Source organism: Tursiops truncatus, chromosome 12 (genome assembly GCF_011762595.2).
Source record: "Tursiops truncatus isolate mTurTru1 chromosome 12, mTurTru1.mat.Y, whole genome shotgun sequence".
In the NCBI taxonomy this organism is placed as follows: Eukaryota; Metazoa; Chordata; class Mammalia; order Artiodactyla; family Delphinidae; genus Tursiops; species Tursiops truncatus.
Window position 1 is genome coordinate 78,739,653 of NC_047045.1, and position 20,349 is coordinate 78,760,001.

Below are 20,349 nucleotides of genomic sequence, written 5' to 3' on the forward strand. Positions count from 1 at the left end.
GATAAGCAGATAAAGGCTTCTGCATCACAGATTTTAGAACCTATTTCAATAAGCATGACCCCTCACCTTAACATTCTATGTGGGATACTCAATTACAGCAGTGTTCAAGATCAAAAACTTGTGGAATGTCTGATCTGTTTACATATATTCCAACCGGCAGTTAAAGAGATGGCTTCACTCTAAGTAATTAAGGCTCTCTTATACCATATTTAAATTTCTAAAGGGGTTGTAAGCTATCTGGGTCACATTTAACACTGTGAGTACAAAACCCTTACTGAAAATTTCAAAGATGCCAGCCTCTTTTTTGCTTCATCATCACCTGATAGTTCTTTACATGTTCTAGTCATGGAGGAAAAGGTCATGTTTCCAAAAACTCTGTAATGGCCAGTTCTCCAGGTGTTCACCCCTGGGCAATGATCAAGGCATCTGCTCTGTCATCTCCCCTTTTCTTTTCTTTTCTTTTTCTTTGTGAGTAAGAGAAGGGTCTCTGCAGTGGAGATGCCATCTGTGAAACCCTGGGTAGTGATTCAAGCATTTGCCAAATGATCCAACTGCTGGAACTAAACAGACTCTGCTCGGGGGTGGTATGATTACAATTCCGGCCTGCCCCAGATCCACAGGCACAGATCCACAACACCTGGCACCTCCTCTGCCCATGGCGAAATAAGAACCTGTTGCCAATTGACTTAAGTTGCACCATCTAAAAAAAAAAAAAAGCAAGAAACACGTTTTTCACTATTTGCTGATAAAGAGAATGCTTTGACTTCCATACCGGAAGAGGTTATGAGGGAGGGGAAAGATGGTGACAGATGTGGTCAGTAGTCTACATGGCTTCCTTTGGTCTGGCCATGACCAGGTCAGTCAAACCCACAGTAAATGGTAAATTCAAGTCTGTGATGCCAACCAGAGCCATCATTAATCAAAAACATAACCTTACTGGCTGCATACTGAAATCTGTGTCAACACCTTTACAAGGGTTAAAAAGAGAGAATGAAAAATAAAAGGAAAGCCTGAGCTTTTTGCATTTCCATTTTGAATGTCAGTCGGCAAAAGGATATTTTTTAATCTTAATAGACGGTGACACCAGATTTATTTAGTCTGGAGGAATAGCCAGCCCTTAGTACACGAAGTAATACTGTCCAAACCATAGTGCAGGTGCTTCGGCTGTCTGAGGCAACAGATTTTTGGAAGCAGCAAGAGGTCTTTAGATTAAACATCGGAAAATATTCCTACTTGTAAGACATCATAGCCACTGAAAAGGGGTGGAGCTAAAACTTTGCTGAAAAGCCAATCTGCAAATTAAGCCGGTGATTTCTGTTAAGAGTTTGGTTGGGGCGGTTTAGCAGCTTCGTCTCCAAAGCCCTGATTGAAAACCACAATGTTCAGCAAGTCAGTGAGATTTCATGCTTTCATCTGAAACCCACAACAACAAATGCATCTCTTCATGCAATTCAGGCTCTTAGAATCTTCGCTAAAGAACCACACCAAACCGTGGAACTCAATCTCAAAGCCCTGATCCCACCCAGAGGAGCTCAAGTTCCATTTAAAGGTTCAATAAAAAGATGAGAGGTGGGGAAATGCCTGCTGAAACGGCACATTAGCTGCTGCATTTAAACCCTCACCACAGTATCCGAATGTGATTGAGATTCAGAGGGAAAGCTACGTGGTATGAAATGTAGCAATTATTGGTCTATTAATACAGGATGGTAGTGCTGTCGAGTGCTATCTCTAAAAGGGAGATGGGGGAAATTCTTACTGCAAAGGTAAGTTGCCTTTTTTTTTTTTTTCAACTAGGAAAGAACAAAATTAAGAAATTTTCTGGGGCACGATCTCAAAATGTCGCAGATGCAAAAACTTTTTGTGGGACCCAACACAAAAGCTGGCAAAGCAGGTGTGCTGTCAGTGTCTCTCGCCTGCCGTTTCAAGCTTGGAAATCACAGACTTTTTCAAATCCCAGGATGAGTGAGGGACAGAGAAAGAAAATGTGGGGGAGGAATAGAAGAAATAAAATTTTACCGAAGATTTCCGGCTTAACGACCTTCAGACACCAGGGCTGGAGAAAGGAGAGGTGGCTGCCATCCCCGCGGCCCTGCACTCCAGGAGGGCAGCTGCAGGTGGGGCGCCAGGGAAGGCGGCCAGGAAGTGGTCCTCTGAGCGCCAGGTGAGCGGCTCCACGGATGACGCCGCGCCGCCATCCCCGCCCCACCTGCGCTGTCCCAGTTTTCTCAGCGCAGCCCGGGCGCCTGCCGCTCGCTGGTGGGCAATACCTCCTCCAGCGCGGCAGCTACTTAAGCTTTAGGCCTTTTTTAAATGACCTCGGGTGTGAGCCGCAGCGAGCCCCGTGGAGTACCACTGGCCCGGAGAGATCACGGGGAGCCGGGATGTACAGGCGCGTCCGCCCCGCGCCCACTCCACGTCCGACAGGGGGCGGGGAAGAGGGCCCCTCCAAGGAGCTTACCCCTTTAAAAGAGGGGGGCTGACTCAAAGGTGTCCAGGGAGAGAGGCCAGCTTAAAAGGGGGTCCAGACATTCACCTGGGGTTAAGCAAAGACAAGACCTGCTAGAGAAACAGTTAATTCCTCTGATGCCCAAATCACAGCAGAGCTGGAGGAGGCTGAACAGCCTGAGAAACAGAGGAAAGGGAACAGGATGTTGATCGGGAAGCATTTCTACAGACGCTGGGGTTGGGATCTGGGTACTAACCAGGGAAGGTACTTCCGCAAAATTGGAACACACACGCGCTGTATCTGTAGGCAACTCGACAAAGGGCACAATCTAGAAAATTGAATAGAGATTTGTCCCCTGTCTCTCAGCCTACTGACCCACTTTCCTTGGGCTACATCTCCCCCAGATCCCTGCCCCTCGCTGCATCTTCCCGTTAGCCAATAGGGAGGAAAGACAAGGCCCCCAGATCATAATGTAGGTAGAATAAACATGGGCCTGTTTGACATGTTTTAGAGGGGCAAAAGTCCCTCTCTTTTCCCAGAAAATCCTCTCTAAGCCACCCCTTACTCCCACTTACGCAGGCACAGACACCAAAGGATATCTCCTCCAGCCCCCGTCAAGGGCCTGAAATTCTACATTTAGTCATTTGTGTGAAGCACTAAAAACATCTGCACCTTAAAAAAAGGTAAGTGTGCTATTCTGGAAACAGCACCCTTTGATCCATTCTTAGGAGACAAAGTATTTTCTCAGAGTCTCCGGCCAGTTACCAGACGTAGGCAAAAGAAAGTAAGTTGAGTGAATATTGAGAGAAAGTCCTGGGGCCAGAGACACTGCCCAGCTAGAGTCCACAGGAGGAAGAAGCACCATTCACGCTCACACACACGCACAAACACACACACACACTCTCTCTCTCTTTTGGACACACAAGTTCTCTATGATTTTGCCTAAAATCGGCCTGAGTCACTTGCCAGAAGCCCAGTGTGGCTGCTGCTGATTTTGCTGCATCCACTGGAGTGACTATAAAGATCCCAAGTCACGTGCTTGTCGACCAGCACGGCTGTCTCCACCTTCCAAGCGTCCAGGGACACGGTGCGGTGCAGCCGGGCAGGCTGAGCTTTAGCGTCAAGCATATTTGGTTTGAATCCTAATTCTCCCACCTTCTGCCACAACTGCCTGAATTCGAGTTCCGGCTCTTCTTCTGAGCAGCTATATGACCTCGGACAAACCATCTGCCATCCCTGAGGCTCTGTTTCCTCATCTATAATCTGAGTACAGTCACATCAAACGATTCACACAAAGCCTTCAGCACAGTGCCAGGCACCTGGTACAGTGTGTGCTCAACCAAAATGGACTACGTTTACTTTGATTATTATTGATTGTGAGATTTTAGCCAAGCGATTTTCCTTCTTTGAGCCTCAGATTCCTTATCTGTAAGTTGCAAATAATCATATCTACTTATACAGGAGTGCTGTGAGGTTTGAAAGAAATATATGTAAAGTGTTAAGCCAGAAAATTCACAAGCGTCAGTCCTAACCATCCGTTCCCAGAAAAGGTAATAAACCTTTCACTCCACTCACCCGGCTTATGCCTAGGTGGAGATGATATTCATCTCGCCAGATTACTTCTCTTTTGTCAAATCGGTTTTAAGTCACAATAACAAAGATCAAGTGGTCTGGTCTAAAACTACATGGAACATAACCCAAATTCAGGAACGCCAGATATTTAGTTGTTGCTTCCTTTCCCCCTTTTTTTAAGCGCTGATATGAGGTAGCGTCTTAGAGAATTGACTCATCTGCCCGTATTTGTTCATTACAGCTGTTGCTAGGAAGTTATTATGTAAACGGCTCTGCTCCTCACTCGCCGTAATGCTTTCTTCTTGTTATTGTGAGCTGGAATTAAGGGCTAGCCCTGTGCTGAGTTTTCGTTAGAGTCTTTCTATACTCTTCGCTATTTTTCTCTCCCCCTTTATCAGTAACTTTAGAAGTTAATCCTTTTATATTTTAAGGGCTTGAAAGAAGATGTAAAAATTCATGAGTATCTTGGGCGGAGGAGCTGGATTTCAAAGCGGATTCAGCTTCTCCCTCTTCACTGTGTCAATAGTTAGTGCCCGGCATGTTTAACTTGCAAAATTCAAATTAAACCATCATCATGCTCCTATAAGCTTCACTACCTCTAAGAACAAGTTTCAACTTGACACATGGAGGAGGCAGTGCTGAGCCACATTCATTACCATCCCTTCCACTGGATTAAGTAATCATGTGTAATAAAGATGAAAAGCTTCCAAGATAAAAGGAAGATGTAAACACTAGTACTAAAAGTCAAAAAAAATTAAGTAAATACCCCAAAGTCAATTTGGAAAACACAGGACTAGGTGGTGGTTATATTTTTTGCCACATTCAAAAGGTATCTGTTACATGTTCCAAAGTGCAGAGTCAATATAATTTTTACCCCCTGAAGGTGTACCAAACATGTATGAAGATTTCAAAACCAACCCAGCAGGCTTTCCAACAGATGGAAACTGAAGTTGCACATTTCATTTCAGATACCTGTTTCTAAATCATTGATTTTTGTAGAAATGTCACACTGTACTGAAGAGAAGTCTCTCTTTCTCAATAAACATACAGCAAACTTCCTAGAAAATGCCAACATTTTCAGTTAAGAGAGAAAGCTGCAGAAAAGCCCATGAAATTCAACTCAGTCTCCCTTCTTATGCACACAATATCCAGCGACTTCAGTTACACACCAGCTTTCATCCCTGCACTCAGGAGGAGTTTCAAGCCTAAAACAAGCAGTGAATTGGCCTCACTCTGCTAAAAATTTGTGGGAAGAACAGTGGGAATCAACTACTTATTCTTTAGTTTCAATACACTGAGGAAAAAAGGGTTAGACTTACTGCTTGAGGTAATAAGGTCAAAGCTGTAAGGGGTAAAAAGACTGCAGGTTTACACCTGTAGTTTTATTTTTCCTGATGCTGTAACCTTCAGGCCAGATCTTCAAAGACAAGAACCAGCCCTCTAAGACAAGAACACAAGCTCAAATTCAGTGTCCCCACCAAAACTATCGACATTTAACCTAATGTTTGCCATTTAAAAAAGAGGAAAAGAAGAAGGAGGAGGAAGAGAAGGAGGGCGAAAACTGTCAAAGTAGAAGGATCGTCACAAATCCCCAGTAAGCAGTGAGGTCAAATCCCAAAGAACACTGAGTTTTCCCATGGGGAAATTTAGGAGCCAGAACAATCAAATGACACATGTGGATCTTATTTAATTTCTGATTTCAACAAACAGTAAAAAGATGTTTGAAACAATCCAGAAATTTTAGATTTGATATTGGATGATACCAAGAAATTATGAAAAGTTTTGTTAGGTGTGACTGTGCATTGTGGTTACATAAGAAAATGGCCATATTTTCAAGAGATGCATACTTACAAGGGTGTGGAGAAAAGGGAGCCCTCCTACACTGTTGGTGGGAATGTAAATTGGTGCAGCCACCATGGAAAACAGTATGGAGGTGCCTTAAAAAATTAAAAATAGAATTACCATATACTCCTGCAATCCGAATCCTGGACAAATATCCAGAAAAGACGAAAACTCTAATTTGAAAAGATACACACACCACAATGTTCATAGCAGCACTGTTTACAATAGCCAAGACATGGAAGCAACCTAAATGTCCATCACAGGTGAATGGATAAAGAAGATGTGGTATATATATATACAACGGCATATTACTCAGCCATAAAAAAGAGTGAAATAATGCCACTTGCAGTAACATGGATGGACCTAGAGATTATCATACTAAGTGAAATGTCAGACAGAGAAAGACAAATATCATATGATATTTATATGTGGAATCTAAGAAAATGATACAAGTGAACTTATTTACAAATTCTGTATTTACAAAACAGAAATAGACTCACAGACATAGAATTCTGTATTTACAAGACAGAAATAGACTCACAGACATGATACAAGTGAACTTATTTACAAATTCTGTATTTACAAAAAGAAATAGACTCACAGACATAGAAAACAAACTTATGGGGACTTCCCTGGAGGTCCAACGCTTAAGACTCCACGCTTCCACCGCAAGGGGTAGGGGTTTGATCCCTTGCTGGGGAACTAAGATCCCACATGCCACGTGGCACAGCCAAAAAGTAAAAATAACAAAAGAAAGAAAACAAACTTATGGCTACCAAAGGGGAAATGGGGGGTTGGGATAAATTAGGAGTTTGGGATTAATAGATACACACTACTATATATAAAATAGATGAAAAACAAGGAACTGTTGTATAGCACAGGAAACTATATTCAATATCTTGTAATAATCTATAATGGATAAGAATCTGAAAAGGATTCTTCTGTATGTATAACTAAATCACTTTGCTGTACATCTGAAACTAACACAACATTATAAATCAATTATACTTCAATAAACTAAAAAAAAAAGAGAGATGCATACTCACACGTACGGGTGAAATGAAATGATGACTGGGATTTACTTTAACATACTTGAGCAATAAGGAAACAAATGAATAGAGGAAACAAGAATGGGAAACTAGATAACTGTTGACTCTCAGTGAAGAGTATATAAGGATTGATTATTTATTACTGTTTTTACAATTAATACTTCTGTGTATGTTTCAGAATCTTCACAATGAAGTACTTAATGGATTTCTTCTTACTCAAAAAGGTTGAGAATCCTTAGATCAGGGTGTAGAAGAGTGATTCAGGTGATCTGGTGAAGGGAGAAAAAGACAGCTCCAGGGACTGGTGCTTATATAGCCCCAAGGTCTCAGACATGAGAGTAAAGATGGTCAGTGGTCTTTGGTCAAGAAGACCACCCCTCTCAGGAAGCATAAAGCTGGTTACACACCAGCTTTCATCCCTGCACTCAGGAGGAGTTTCAAGCCTAAAACAAGCAGTGAATTGGCCTCACTCTGCTGAAAATTTGTGGGAAGAACAGTGGGAAACACTCTCTCAGGAAGCATGTTGACTGATTTTGACTTCTCCCTCCCTAAAGACTGAGCTCAATGTTCTTATTAACCAAATGTCACTTGTAGGAAAAAAAACAAACCTGAAAATCCATTTAATTATGGCTAGCTGTGGCACAAAGCTCAATGCAGAGGTGAATAAGACAGGCAGTATTAGGTGGAAATAGGTAGCACTTAATAAGTGCACCGAAGTGCTAGAGGATGCCTTATTAGAAGGAATAGTGGCATGCAGAGGGGCACTGTCTACCTAAGGGGTCAGGAAGGGTTTCATAAAGGCGGTGACTTTCAGCACCTTCCTGTCCATGTGGCTGCACCTGTCCACAATGCCTGGCATATTGTAGGCTATCAACAAGTACTTACTGAATGTCACTGAACACTCTCGCCACTCCCTCCTCAAAGATTGTCAGTGACTCCACTCTGGATACAGAATGAAATTCACATACTTCAGCCAGTCATTCAGCGCCCATCATGATCGGCCCCATCCTCCTCTCCAGCCTGTTCAAACTTATCTCCTCCAAACCCATCCCAGTGAGTCCATCTCTCCAAACCTCCCCCAGCCTTGATCACTCAACAAGTCTAGGTTGCATCTGTGCCCAGATCAGCACCTCCAAAAGTGGGAGGAAAAGAGATGGATGCAGGTGCGTGAGGTGGGGGCAGGCGGGCACTGTCAGCAGCTGCAGGGGGTGTCAGGAGGGGGATCAATGGCATCTGCTACAGGCCCTGATCAAAAAGTAGGCAAATCAGGGCTTCCCTGGTGGTGCAGTGGTTGAGAGTCCGCCAGCTGATGCAGGGGGACATGGGTTCGTGCCCCGGTCCGGGAAGATCCCACATGCCGCGGAGCGGCTGGGCCCGTGAGCCATGGCCACTGAGCCTGCACGTCCGGAGCCTGTGCTCCGCAACGGGAGAGGCCACAGCAGTGAGAGGCCTGCGTACCGCAAAAAAAAAAAAAAAAAAAAAGTAGGGAAATCTGTCAATAGTCAAGAAAATTCTTTTCCATTATGGGTCTCTGCACCCAACGAAGATCTTCTGTAATCAGTTCTGCAGAGGAGGGCTGCCCTACTTGGAGAAAGCTTCTCTGCAGCATCTCTTAATCAGGAGTTTCCAAGTAATCACATACAGAGTTTGATTTATGTCCTCCAGGCCCCCAATATTGTTTTGGTTTGCCTTCTTCCAGAAACAAATGTTAATACACAGATTTGAGTACAAGTAGGTGATTTGAGAGGTGACCATGGACTTACAGGTGAAGGGGGTACCTGAGACAGGCAAGGTAAGACGCCACTAACAGTGTGTTGTGAAGCAAGTTAAAACTGCAGGCCACCGGACCCATTCCTGTGGGCAACTCAGAGACAGTCCATAGAACCCATGCTGAGAACCCTCCCCAGAGGAAAGCGACTGGGCTACTTATCCACCAACTTCAGTCAATAGTTGACTGAGGACTTGGAGGAGGGGAGGGTCATATTAATTCCCCAGCATACCTGCCCTGATCCCCATGCATGGCCTAGCAGCTCTGGCAGCCAGAGAAAATATTCAGACAACTGGTCGTAGGTGTGGGAGCTGGGAGCTGGAAGCTGGGCCAGTTTGCCTGGAGATTGTAAGTGCTGTAGGGATATGAGCTGCTTTCTGATGAACATAGCCTGGTTTATACATACACACATGTATATTAATCTGTGAAGTCATGTTTATTAAAATTCCAAAGATGGAAAGAAGCATCCATATTTGCATGTGGCCTTTCCATAGCAGGAGTCAACAAACAAAAGACGACAAGCCAAATCTGGCCTGTTTTAGTAAATAAAGTTTTATTGGAACATAGCCATGCCCCTTCATTTACTATTGCTGCTTGTGTGCTACAGTATCAGAGTAGTTACCATGGAAACCATATGGCCTGCAAAACCAAAAATATTTACTATCTGGCCCTTTATGTAGAAAACCCTTGTTCCCCTGTTGGACTTTTTTTCCTGAACCATCATGCAAGACTAAGTTCAAAAGCAATATCCTGTAACTCTCCCATTAGCTCTCCTACCCTTAAAAGAAATGGTTTCCTAACTTGTGTGTCCACCATGCCATATCCATTCCTCAGTATGTGTCTTACTATACTGTTTTGTATATATTCACTTTCACATCTAGCTCACCACCACCACCAGAACGGAGCTTTATTCACATTTAGATGCCTACTGTCCAGACATTCAACAAATTCGTACTTTAAAAAAATGAATTCATTTGGGGAAGTTAATCTCAATGGTCATTGATCCAGCCCTGGTTGGGTTCCAGAAAGTGCAGACGACTTTCTCAGGATCACATGTGTGGCCAGCATCCGACTCAGGTAGGTCCCCTTGTTCCTGGTCCAGGACTCTGTTATATATGGACATAGTCAGGCCACATTACTGCCCCCACAGTGCATGTGCCACGTTTAACACGCAGCAGTTTTAGAAGAGCAACTCAAGGTGACGACTTAAACCTGCACATCCTCTGACTGACCAGGACCTCCACACCTGGTGACTCCCTTCTCTGTAGGTGCCTCACAGCAGCCGTGGCCAAGATCTACATTTCTGAAAATCCTTCTCCACCTACGAACCCACTACTCCGAGATCAAACCTCAAAAGTCTCTCACAGTTAGGGCTCCGGGACCTGTTATCTTTCAAAACCACCTTACGTGTCAGTAATAATCTTTCACCTTCTGAAGACGTAAATCAAAGCTTTGGACATCACTAGCAAAAACCAGCTTTTCATTATTTCTGCCTATTATAACCACAAGTGTTCAGATAGCACCTTTCAGAGCTGCTGAGGCAGTAAACAATAACAGAACATCTTTACTGCCTGATAATGAGAAGCAACTTACCTTCATCAAAATAAATCTCGGCAGATTTCAACACCCTTGGCAAGAGCTAGAGAGGATAAAAAAGAAAAACAAACCTTAGTGGAATGATATTTATATCTTTTATTTATGTCCTGCTTTTTAAAAATAGGCACCTCACACCCTAAATACAGGCGAAATCTGCTTTCAAACAGCTAAGGAAATTTGTTACCTGCTTAGTAATTTTCTTTTATGTAATTCAGAAAAAGTTAAGCCAAACTACAGACTAAAACCTCTGCCACAAACTCCCTATCAGCCCTAGGACATCTGAGGCCCATTTAAAGAACCAACTGATGAGGGTTTTTTTTTAAATACCCATGTCCTAATACATTTTAAGAGGTTATCTTCCCCTCTTCAGGAAAGATAGGGCTTAATTTTTAGGACTTCCAAAAATAGGTGCTTCTACACTCTTCATGTCAGAATCCTACCTTGAAAAAAGATGGCAACAATCTATGTAAAATATATTTGCATTCTATAGATATTTTAAAGATACTTTTATACTTGTTTCATATCTTTAAAATAATCCTGTATTGTAGAACAGAAGGGGAAAAAAGTTGGGAAACTGATCTAGCTCAATTTACAGGTAAAGAAACGAAGTCCATAACAGGTATTATCATCCCCACTTTTCAAATAAGGATGACACAGTCCTGAAAACGTTAAGTGACTTCCCAAATTCACAATGAGCACAGAAAAATGACCGAAGTCTAGGCCTTCTACCTTCCTATATAAGTCCTTTCTTTGGCATTAGGCTGACATCTGCATTGAACAAATTCTCTTAATTATATTCTCTATGCATTTCATAAATTTTAATTAAATGAAAACGGTGACAGCAGACTATTAAACTATTATACGTTAAGCATCTTAAGGTTATCACAAAAGGTACGAAATGAAATGACTGACTGGCATTTATAAGGGAAGTACTCTGCTTTTCAACAGCTTTTCCCAAAACTTATTAAATATCTTGGTCTGGACTTTGCAGGAACAGTGTACAAGGGAACAATTTGAATACGCCTGCATAAAGTTTGAGAGGTTGTTAATATAAAGTTCAGGCTCCTCCCCAATATGATTTCTTAGGGGATATTTTCCCTACCCCTCACTGAGGACAAAGTCTGCCATCATTTAAGGATGCACCAATGACACCAGTAAACCTGAAACCAAAAGTTTCCAGAAAAAAAGTATACAGATACACTTAAAATACACTTAAAATAATTTAGTCATGAACCACTATATGGACAATGGCTAAGCCAATATTTCAAGACAAATGTATGGAGAAATTTATCTGCCACAGGAGAAAAATGACAATATCCCAGGGGGAATTTTTTTCCCTCTTTGGAAAAAGATTTTTATCTGTGGGATTGAAAACAAGAAAAGCTCTCCAAAGCATTAATAAGGATAGGCAGAACCCACTGTTACTCACTTAGCTACAAATAGTAGCCCCCAAGAAAATGATCCATTCAAATAATAATCTCTTAAAATGATATTTGACTATTATATGCCCAACGTGGTTTGTGTTGAATTTAATTTCCATCTAAATTTAAAATACAAGAGACATCCAAAGCCATTATTTCATTTGGAGTTGAATGAAGTAAGTCATTTGGAAGTACAGTTTAATTTTTTAAAGTCATAGCATAACTAAGGAAGTTTTCATCATTTCTACTTTGGAAATACACAAGAGCAGCCTGGAATGCTTAAATGTAAGATGCAATATAGCGTTATAGAAAGGAGCAAAATTAAGTCGTCAGATGTATTTGCTCCATTAAAGTAAAATGAAAACTACTGTGATTAGAGCAGTTTGAGAAAAATGGATGTAAGATACTTTCTGTTTAAATTATAGCAACAGCTACAATCAAAAGAGCATTTTGCTACTTGCTGGATAGCAGGAAGGTTGTTTTTGCATGTTGTTTGGTGTTTTTTTGTTTTGTTTTGTTTTTTATTGTAAACTGGACAGCCTCGGAGCAGGCCAGTCATGCAGCCCTGCTCCAGCCCGTGTCCAGTCTTCCTGAATGGCTCTCCTGAGAAGCAAGGGCTCTGCAAAGCTCCTTGAAAAGGCCACAGGAGAGAAGAGACCCAGGAAATCTAATCATGCCTGTATGGCCAAAAAGAACCAGATGTAGGAATGAAAACGTCCATCAAATTCATGGAAAGGCGGCCTCAGCTGCTCTCTGTTATCAGTCACAAATGGCTAGCTGGCTTCTTCAGGTGGAGAAAGTTTAACCCACTGATACTGAGAAAGGCAAATGTATGGTTTTTTTTTTTTTAACTCTTATTTGTTTTAAAAATAAAGATAATACCTTTTTTTTGCAAAACATCAATATAAACCAATCAAGACTGAAATATATAGACTGAAAAACTAAATCCATCCTGCACCCCTCATAAGCATTGGTTGTTTCTCACAGAGTTTTCTAGAATTTTCACACATACAGGAGAAGAATATGCCAGTCACAGTCTTCTGCACACACTTTCCCACTCTTTCCCTTGATCTTTTCTTGACCAATAGCCTCCAGAACTTTTGAGGAAGAGTACAGACTCTGAGCAAATATGTGAGTAGCAATAATAATTTTTTATTACATTATAGTTTATGATTTTATTTCTATTAGATCATTATAACTTTCAGTATAAATTATTCTCTAGCATTTCTTCTGAACTAGAAAAAAACCTTGTTTGAATTCTTGTGTAAACTCACCTTTATTCCACTCTCTAAAGAGCCCAGCAGTACAAGGAAAATTGAAGATGGACTTTTACTTGGTACCATAGATAAGTCTGCACAGTGTTTCCCAAGTTTGTCTGATAATATAAATTACCTGAGCAATGATTTAAAACATAGACAGTCAGGGTCTCTCCTCTGGAGACTTTTACTTCTTACATCATAGATGGGGCCATTTGATCCATTTTTTACCAAGAACTTCAGGTGATTCCTATAATTGGGTGGTTTGGTAAACTCTATTTTATGCAATAGGGCAAATTCAGGATTCACTACTCCTGAAGGAAAACGGGAAGGGTGTGGACAGAAATGAACGAGAAGAAATATATCATAAATAAACAGACAAAAGCTAAGAAATATCCTGCCTCACTCTCTTTTCGTTTCTGTGCAGATGAGGGGACAAGGGTGACCATAACTCTACCTTTTTTAGATTTCTTATGAGTTTCCTGTTTATCATTTTGTATACCTACCTCTCTCCATGTAGTTACGAGCAAAAACAACTTTTACATACCCCACACTGGGGAGTCTGAATAATTAAGAGTAGGAGACAGTGTGTCCTTTTATGCAGGACCTAGAATGAGGAGGTCCCTAGGTTTAGAGGCCAGCAGAGAAGAGGTCCCAAAAGTGATTCTGAGGATGTGTGCACTGACAGAAGTTCTAGAAAGTTGTTGCAAACTGGAGTGCAGCGGAGCAGGAAAAAAATGATGGAAGCTGTTTCATTTTGCTGTTTATTACGATGTGACTGCGATCTGAAGTCCCAGGAATCTCCCAGCTCTCCTCACTATCCTGGAGCCTCTCGGGAGGCAAGATGAGAGCACACTGCCAGACCACACTTGTGCGCTAATGGTGGCAAAAGGTGTTTCTGAAGGACTTGACCATCTCCATCCTGGAAGACTCCAAGCATCTGTTTCCTACATTCACATGGACACTTGCTGGATGTTACACCTGAACTTCTTATAAATGAAGATCCCTCTTTCCCTTGTTATTCATGTAGGGGACTCCACACAGCCTCCTTCAAGCCTGAGGGTCTAGGATATAATTCACTCTATGATAGAAAGGAATATCTGTTCATTTAGCAGTTGTCACTGCAAGGAAATATTTCAAACACATTTGTAGTGAATGATCACGCTATATGGCACAGTCAAATTGATATGTGACGTTCCCAGAATAGTGAGCAATCAATACTGAATGTACTACAAATCACGGGGCCCCAGGCTGAAGAGGGAATGATGCTTCCATACACCAAGAAATGAATTTGTGCGCCAGATTGTAAGAGAAACGTACCGATGGGTCTGGGTGGTGGTTGCATCACTTACAATGTATGCTGAACAAATAATACTGCTGCCCAGGACAGGACAGCCACGCACACGAGAGGTGTGACCCAGAGGATGACCACCTTTTCCCCTGTGTAAGGTGATGTTTGGAGAACACAGACTGGCCTTTGGCATCCCGCAAGCTGCCCCAGGACCCAAGTTGTAATAGGGCTCCACTTGAAAGAAAGGATTTTACACTTTTATTGAAATCCTGTTGGATGGTTCATTTAACACTTACCTGTCTCATGGTTTTCTAATTTTTAAACAGGCCATCTTTTAAATGGAGTTTGCTGTTTATTTAGAAACTCTGCATCCTCCAGTATCTACTCTACACCACTGCCCAGGACGAAGGGAATTACAAACACAGCAAAAAGAAAGCAGGATTATTTTATATTAAATAACAACTGCTTAAAATGAAAATTTGGAAGCTAATCATTACTGGCTTATGACCTTATTAATACTTCGCATAATAGTGATTTAATAAATATCCTGAAGGAAAAAACACTTACTTTTCAAGGTCTTAACCTACTTTCATGAAGTAACTACCTTAAAATAATCTTGTTAGATATATGCAGTTAACTGTAATGAATAATCAAAAAGCTATCTCCTCTCAATGACAAGACATAATAATTAATGAATTCCAACACTGAAAACTAAAATGTATTAGACTAATAAGGCACAAATATATCATAAAGGATTTACAACTACACTACTCATATAAATCATTTTAAAAAATAATGGTTTTTCTATATATGAAATAGATTTATTTATAGAATATCAAATATGTTAAAATTGAGAAAACAGTTATAATAAATATTGATATGATACTTAATCATATTGCTTTTTTCTGTCTTCCATCCTTAAGAAAAATTACCATCATTTTAACATGTCTAATCATTTTACCTTAACTGGAATATAATGAATTCAACATTATGTAATACATTTTTTAAAACTTTACATAATCTTATTGAAAAGAATATTACATTTTATGTATATGCCATTTAAATGTTAATATAGTTAAGCTATCTATAGTCTTTACAATTACAAAGTAATACATGCTCATTGAAAAAATATTAGTAAAAACAGAAAAGAGCAAAGAAAACAAGAATCTCCCATAATCGTCACACAAGGGTCACCAGTAGTAATATTTTGGGATCCAGGTGACCCAGTTTGGATAGGAATAAAATACATCTTTATATCCTCACTCAAATTTTGCATTTCCTTTGATTATCAAAGTAGACAATAAACCACAGTAGTAGCAACAGGTAGGTTATCTTAATAGAAAGGGAAACTTAAAAAAAAAAACTTGTATTTCTAAAACTGAAAAATACAGTATCTGAAATGAAAATTTCACTGAGTATCCTTAACAGGAGATTAAACACTGAAGAAGAAAAGATCAGTGAACTTGAACCCAGGTCAAATAGAAACTACAAACCACAGTATTATGAGCAATGCCTGTGACCTTACCATCAACAAGGATCACATTACAGTTACTGAAGATGTTTTAGGACATCATTTATATTCATCAATACTTTGAAATTATATTATTAGACCTGTCACTAAATGACATGTGATAACAGTGTCTGTGTGTAGACACATGACATACAATACGGCTGGCCTAGTATTTGTCACATCTGTACCTGGTACAGCTTTAGCCACCAAGGAGTGAAGTAGCACATTCTCATAACTGAAATTACACTCAAATAGCTTTGACAAAAGACTCTCAGTTTGGGCCATGATGGAATAATAGGTATCAGACTTATTTACCACTGTAAACAATAACTAAACTTCACAAAATGTATGAAGCAATTATTTTCAACCACTGGCAACACAAATCACAAGGCTGTGATCCATGAGAAAAGGGAAACACATGAGATAAGTTCCATATCCACCCTCAGTTTTCTACATGCAAGAACCTTCCAAAGTGCAGCACACAGATGTGAAGCCAAAAGAGAGATTAGCGGTTTCACTGGGAAAAGGAAACAAATATCCGTGTCTGGGGCTACCGAGGCAGCTGGAATTTACACGTCAGGAGAAGTTGGCCAGTGAAGGATCCCCAGAAATCTGCATGGGGCCCCCATGAGGCTTTGGATAAAAACTATGCTGTGCATGTTCAAGGAAAGGTGCCAAGAAGCCCAGCATGAAGGAGCCACTGGGAGGTCTGACTAATATTCTGAAAGTTTCATCATGCTAGAAAATGGAGCACTGACCAAGCAAAGTGGAGATCCCATGATGATACCTGGGGTTTTCACTTAAGACCTAAGAAAATTCACACTTTAAGAGTAGTTCCACTCTGGGGCTTCCCTGGTGGCGCAGTGGTTGAGAGTCCGCCTGCCGATGCAGGGGACACGGGTTCGTGCCCGGTCCGGGAAGATCCCACATGCCGCGGAACGGCTGGGTCCGGGAGCCGTGGCCGCTGAGCCTGCGCATTCGGAGCCTGTGCTCCGCAACGGGAGAGGCCACAACAGTGAGAGGCCCACATACCACAAAAAAAAAAAAAAAGAGTAGTTCCACTCTGGATTAAACTGAGCCCTTTAATTAACTACTTGACACAATAAAAATTAATATCCTTTAAACATAAAGAACATAATCCAAACTACCAACAGCTTACATCTACAATGTCCAGTAGACAATCAAAAAATACTAGACATATGAAAAAGCAAGAAAATGTGACTCATAATCCAGAGTGAAAAAATCAATATAAACAGTCTCAGAGATGATATAGCTATTTGAATTAGCAGACAAAAATTCTGAAATAGTTTTTTCTAAATATGTTCAGAGATTTAAAAGAAAATATGAAGAAATAATTGAATAAATGGGCACTCTAAACTGAAAAATGGTATCTATTTGAAACAACCAAATGAAATTTCTAGAATTGAAAAATAAAATATGTGATAAAATATTCTTTGAATGGACTTAAAAGCAGATTGGAAAATGTGGAAAATATTTATGAACTTGAAAACAGATTAATAGAAACCAAGAAAACTGAAGCACAGATTGAAAATAGCCTAAATAAGATGAACAGAGCCTCAGTGACCTGTGAGAAAATATCAAGTAGTCTAACATATGTGTAATTGTTATCTAAGAATGTGATGAGAGACAAAATTGTGACCAAAACATTTTAAGAAATAATGGCAAATTTTTTTTCCAAATTCCAAATGCATAGAACCAAAGAATTCAATGAAACCCAAGTATACACACACCAAAAAATCCACACATACATACCTCATATCCAAAGTTGCTGAAAATCAAAAATAAGTGAAAATCCCAAATGCAGACAAAGAAAAAAGACACATTACATACAAAGAACAACAAAAAGAATGAGTGTAGTGTTCTCATCAGACACATAAGCCAGAAGACAATAAAATGATATCTTTAAAGTGGCAAAAGAGAAAAAACCCTTAAACTAGAATTCTACATGCAGCATAAATATTGTTTTAAAATGAAAGTAAAATAAAGACATTTTCAGATAAAACCTGAAATATTTGGTTAACAGGAGACCTTCACATTAGGATTAAAGGAATTTCTTCAGGCTGTAGGAAAACTGTATAAAATAGAAACTCAGATTTACCCGAAGGAATGAAGAATGCCAGAAATTGTAAATATGTGGATAAATGTAAAAGACTCTTCTTATTTCTTAATTCCTTTAATGGAAAACTGACTAAAGAAAAACTTAATAGGAATCCATCTGGGGATTCATAACATACATAGAAATAAAATGCACGACAACAATAGCGCAAAGGATGGGAGCGTATAAAAGAACTATATAGTTGTAAGGTTCTTATATAACATATCATCACATATACAGTGGTTAAATATTAATTCAGGTTAAACCAGGATGAATTAAGGATGCATACTGTAATCTCTACAGCAAATACTAATAAATAAAACAAATACTAATAAATAAATACTACTAATAATAAAACTCCTGCCAATAAGGAGTTCCCAGATAATATTCCCCTATTGTGGTAGGTAAAATAATGACCCCCCCCCACACACACACACACATACCAAAGATGTCCAGGCCCTAATCCCCAGAACCTGTGAATATGTTATGTCACATGGAAAAGGGAACTCTGCAGATGTGATTAAATTAAAGATCTTGTGATAGGGAGATTATCATGTTTTGTCTAGGTAAACCCAATGTAATCACAAAGGTCCTAATAAGTGAAAAGTGTCAGAAAAGCAGATGTGATCATGGAATCAGAGGTCAGAGTGGTGTAATTGCTGGTTTTGAAGATGGAAAGAGGCAATGAGCCAAAGAATATGGGCAGCCACAAAAAGCTGAAAAAGCAAAGAAATGGATTCTCCCCTCAAGTCTGAAAAAGAAATGCAGCCATCCTGCTGAAAACTTGATTTTTGCCCTGTGAGACTCATTTTAGACTTCTGACCTCTAGCACTATAAAATAGTAAATTTGTATTGTTTTAAGTTACTAAGTTTACGGTAATTTGTTATAGATGCAATAGGAAACTGATTACAGTGATATAGCTAAAAAACTAATAGAAGAGATAAAATGGTAAATAAAAATATTAGATTAACTTTAAAAAAGCAAGAAAGACAGCAAAAAAGAAACAAAGAATAAAGGGAAAAACAAATATCAATACCTTTCAAAGACTGAAATTATACAAAGTATGTTCTCTGACTATAATGCAGTTAATTTGAAATCAATTTTAAAAATCTAGAAATTCTCCAGATATTTGGAAATAGTGCATCATACTTCTAAACAACCTATTACTTGAAGAAAAAATCACAAGGGAAATTAGAAAATATTTTAAATTGAATAATAACATATAGCTAATATATCAAAATGGGTGAGATGTAACTAAAGCAATGCTTAGAGGAAAAATTATAGCTTTAAATGTTTATATGATAAATGAAGAAAAGTTTAAAATTAATTATCTAGATTTTCAACTTAAGAACCTAGAAAGCAATGAGTAATTTAAACCTGAAGTAGAAGGAGAAAATCCTAAAGATCAGGGCAGAAATAAATAAAATGAAAAACAGACAAATAATTAAAAACATTAACACAGTCAAAAGTTTTTTCCCTTAAAAATATTAGTACAGTTGAATAACCCTTAGCAAGACTGAACAACAAAAACAAGAGCAAGAAAAAAAAAAAAACACACACACACAAATTGCCAAACTGGTAGTTTCTAATATAGTTAAACATAAATTTACCCTGTGACCCAGAAATTCCATTCCTAGATATCTACCCACGTGAAAGTAAAATGTATTTCCACAAAAAGACATACAAGAATAATAGCAACTTTATTCATAATAGTCAAGACCTGGAAATAACCAAAAATTCTATCAAAAGAGAATGGATAAATCATTTGTTTAAAATGAAATACTACTTGGGAGTAAAAATGAATGAACAACTAATATACATAATTAAATAGATATTGATCAAAAACAATAAAATAAGCAAAAAAAGGCAGATACAAGAAAGTACATACTACGTGACTATATTTGTATAAAGTTTTGAAATGAGCAAAAAGTAAGCTATAGTGATAGAAATCAGAAAATGTTTGAGGGGGGAGGAAATAGGATTATGCATTAGTCAAAACTCATTGGACTCTACCTTAAGATCTGTGCTTTTCATTGTATGTAAGTTATACTGCAGTGTTTAAAAATCTAAATAACATATTAAAGAATTAAAGATCTAGAAAAAAAAGGTTTGAAGAATTCTTATGTTCCTTGAGAGAGCCTACTGTCATCCAGAAAAAAAAGTTATGGAAGCAATTTGTTCCACTAACAATGGTAGATACTTTGTAAATTTAGATTTTCACTACTTGTAACGATCACAAAGAAATCAAAATTGATTGGATGTTCAACATGAATGAGTGTTGCCTTGGTAAAGACCATCTCACAATTTAACGTTCTTATTCAAGCTAAGCTACCACAGCTTTCACACTGATTTGTCACTAAAAGGTAAAATTTAACTTTAGTATGGCTATATTTAAGGGTCTTATTATTCAGTGTGATAATTAAAAAGCACATATATAGTTACATCAAAATTTTGTCTTGCCTCTTCAATACGTGGTGCTGG

General features: G+C 39.2%; 1 long non-coding RNA gene across 4 annotated transcripts in view; it reads right to left on the bottom strand.

The window, feature by feature from the left end:
• Positions 1-20,349, bottom strand: part of LOC141276108 (uncharacterized) — a 381,052-nt gene that overhangs the window by 226,579 nt on the left and 134,124 nt on the right. For all 4 annotated transcript variants that reach the window (XR_012325058.1, XR_012325055.1, XR_012325054.1 and 1 more), the window contains one exon: positions 10,271-10,316. This is a non-coding gene — a long non-coding RNA (uncharacterized lncRNA). The remainder of the gene's footprint in view (positions 1-10,270; positions 10,317-20,349) is intronic.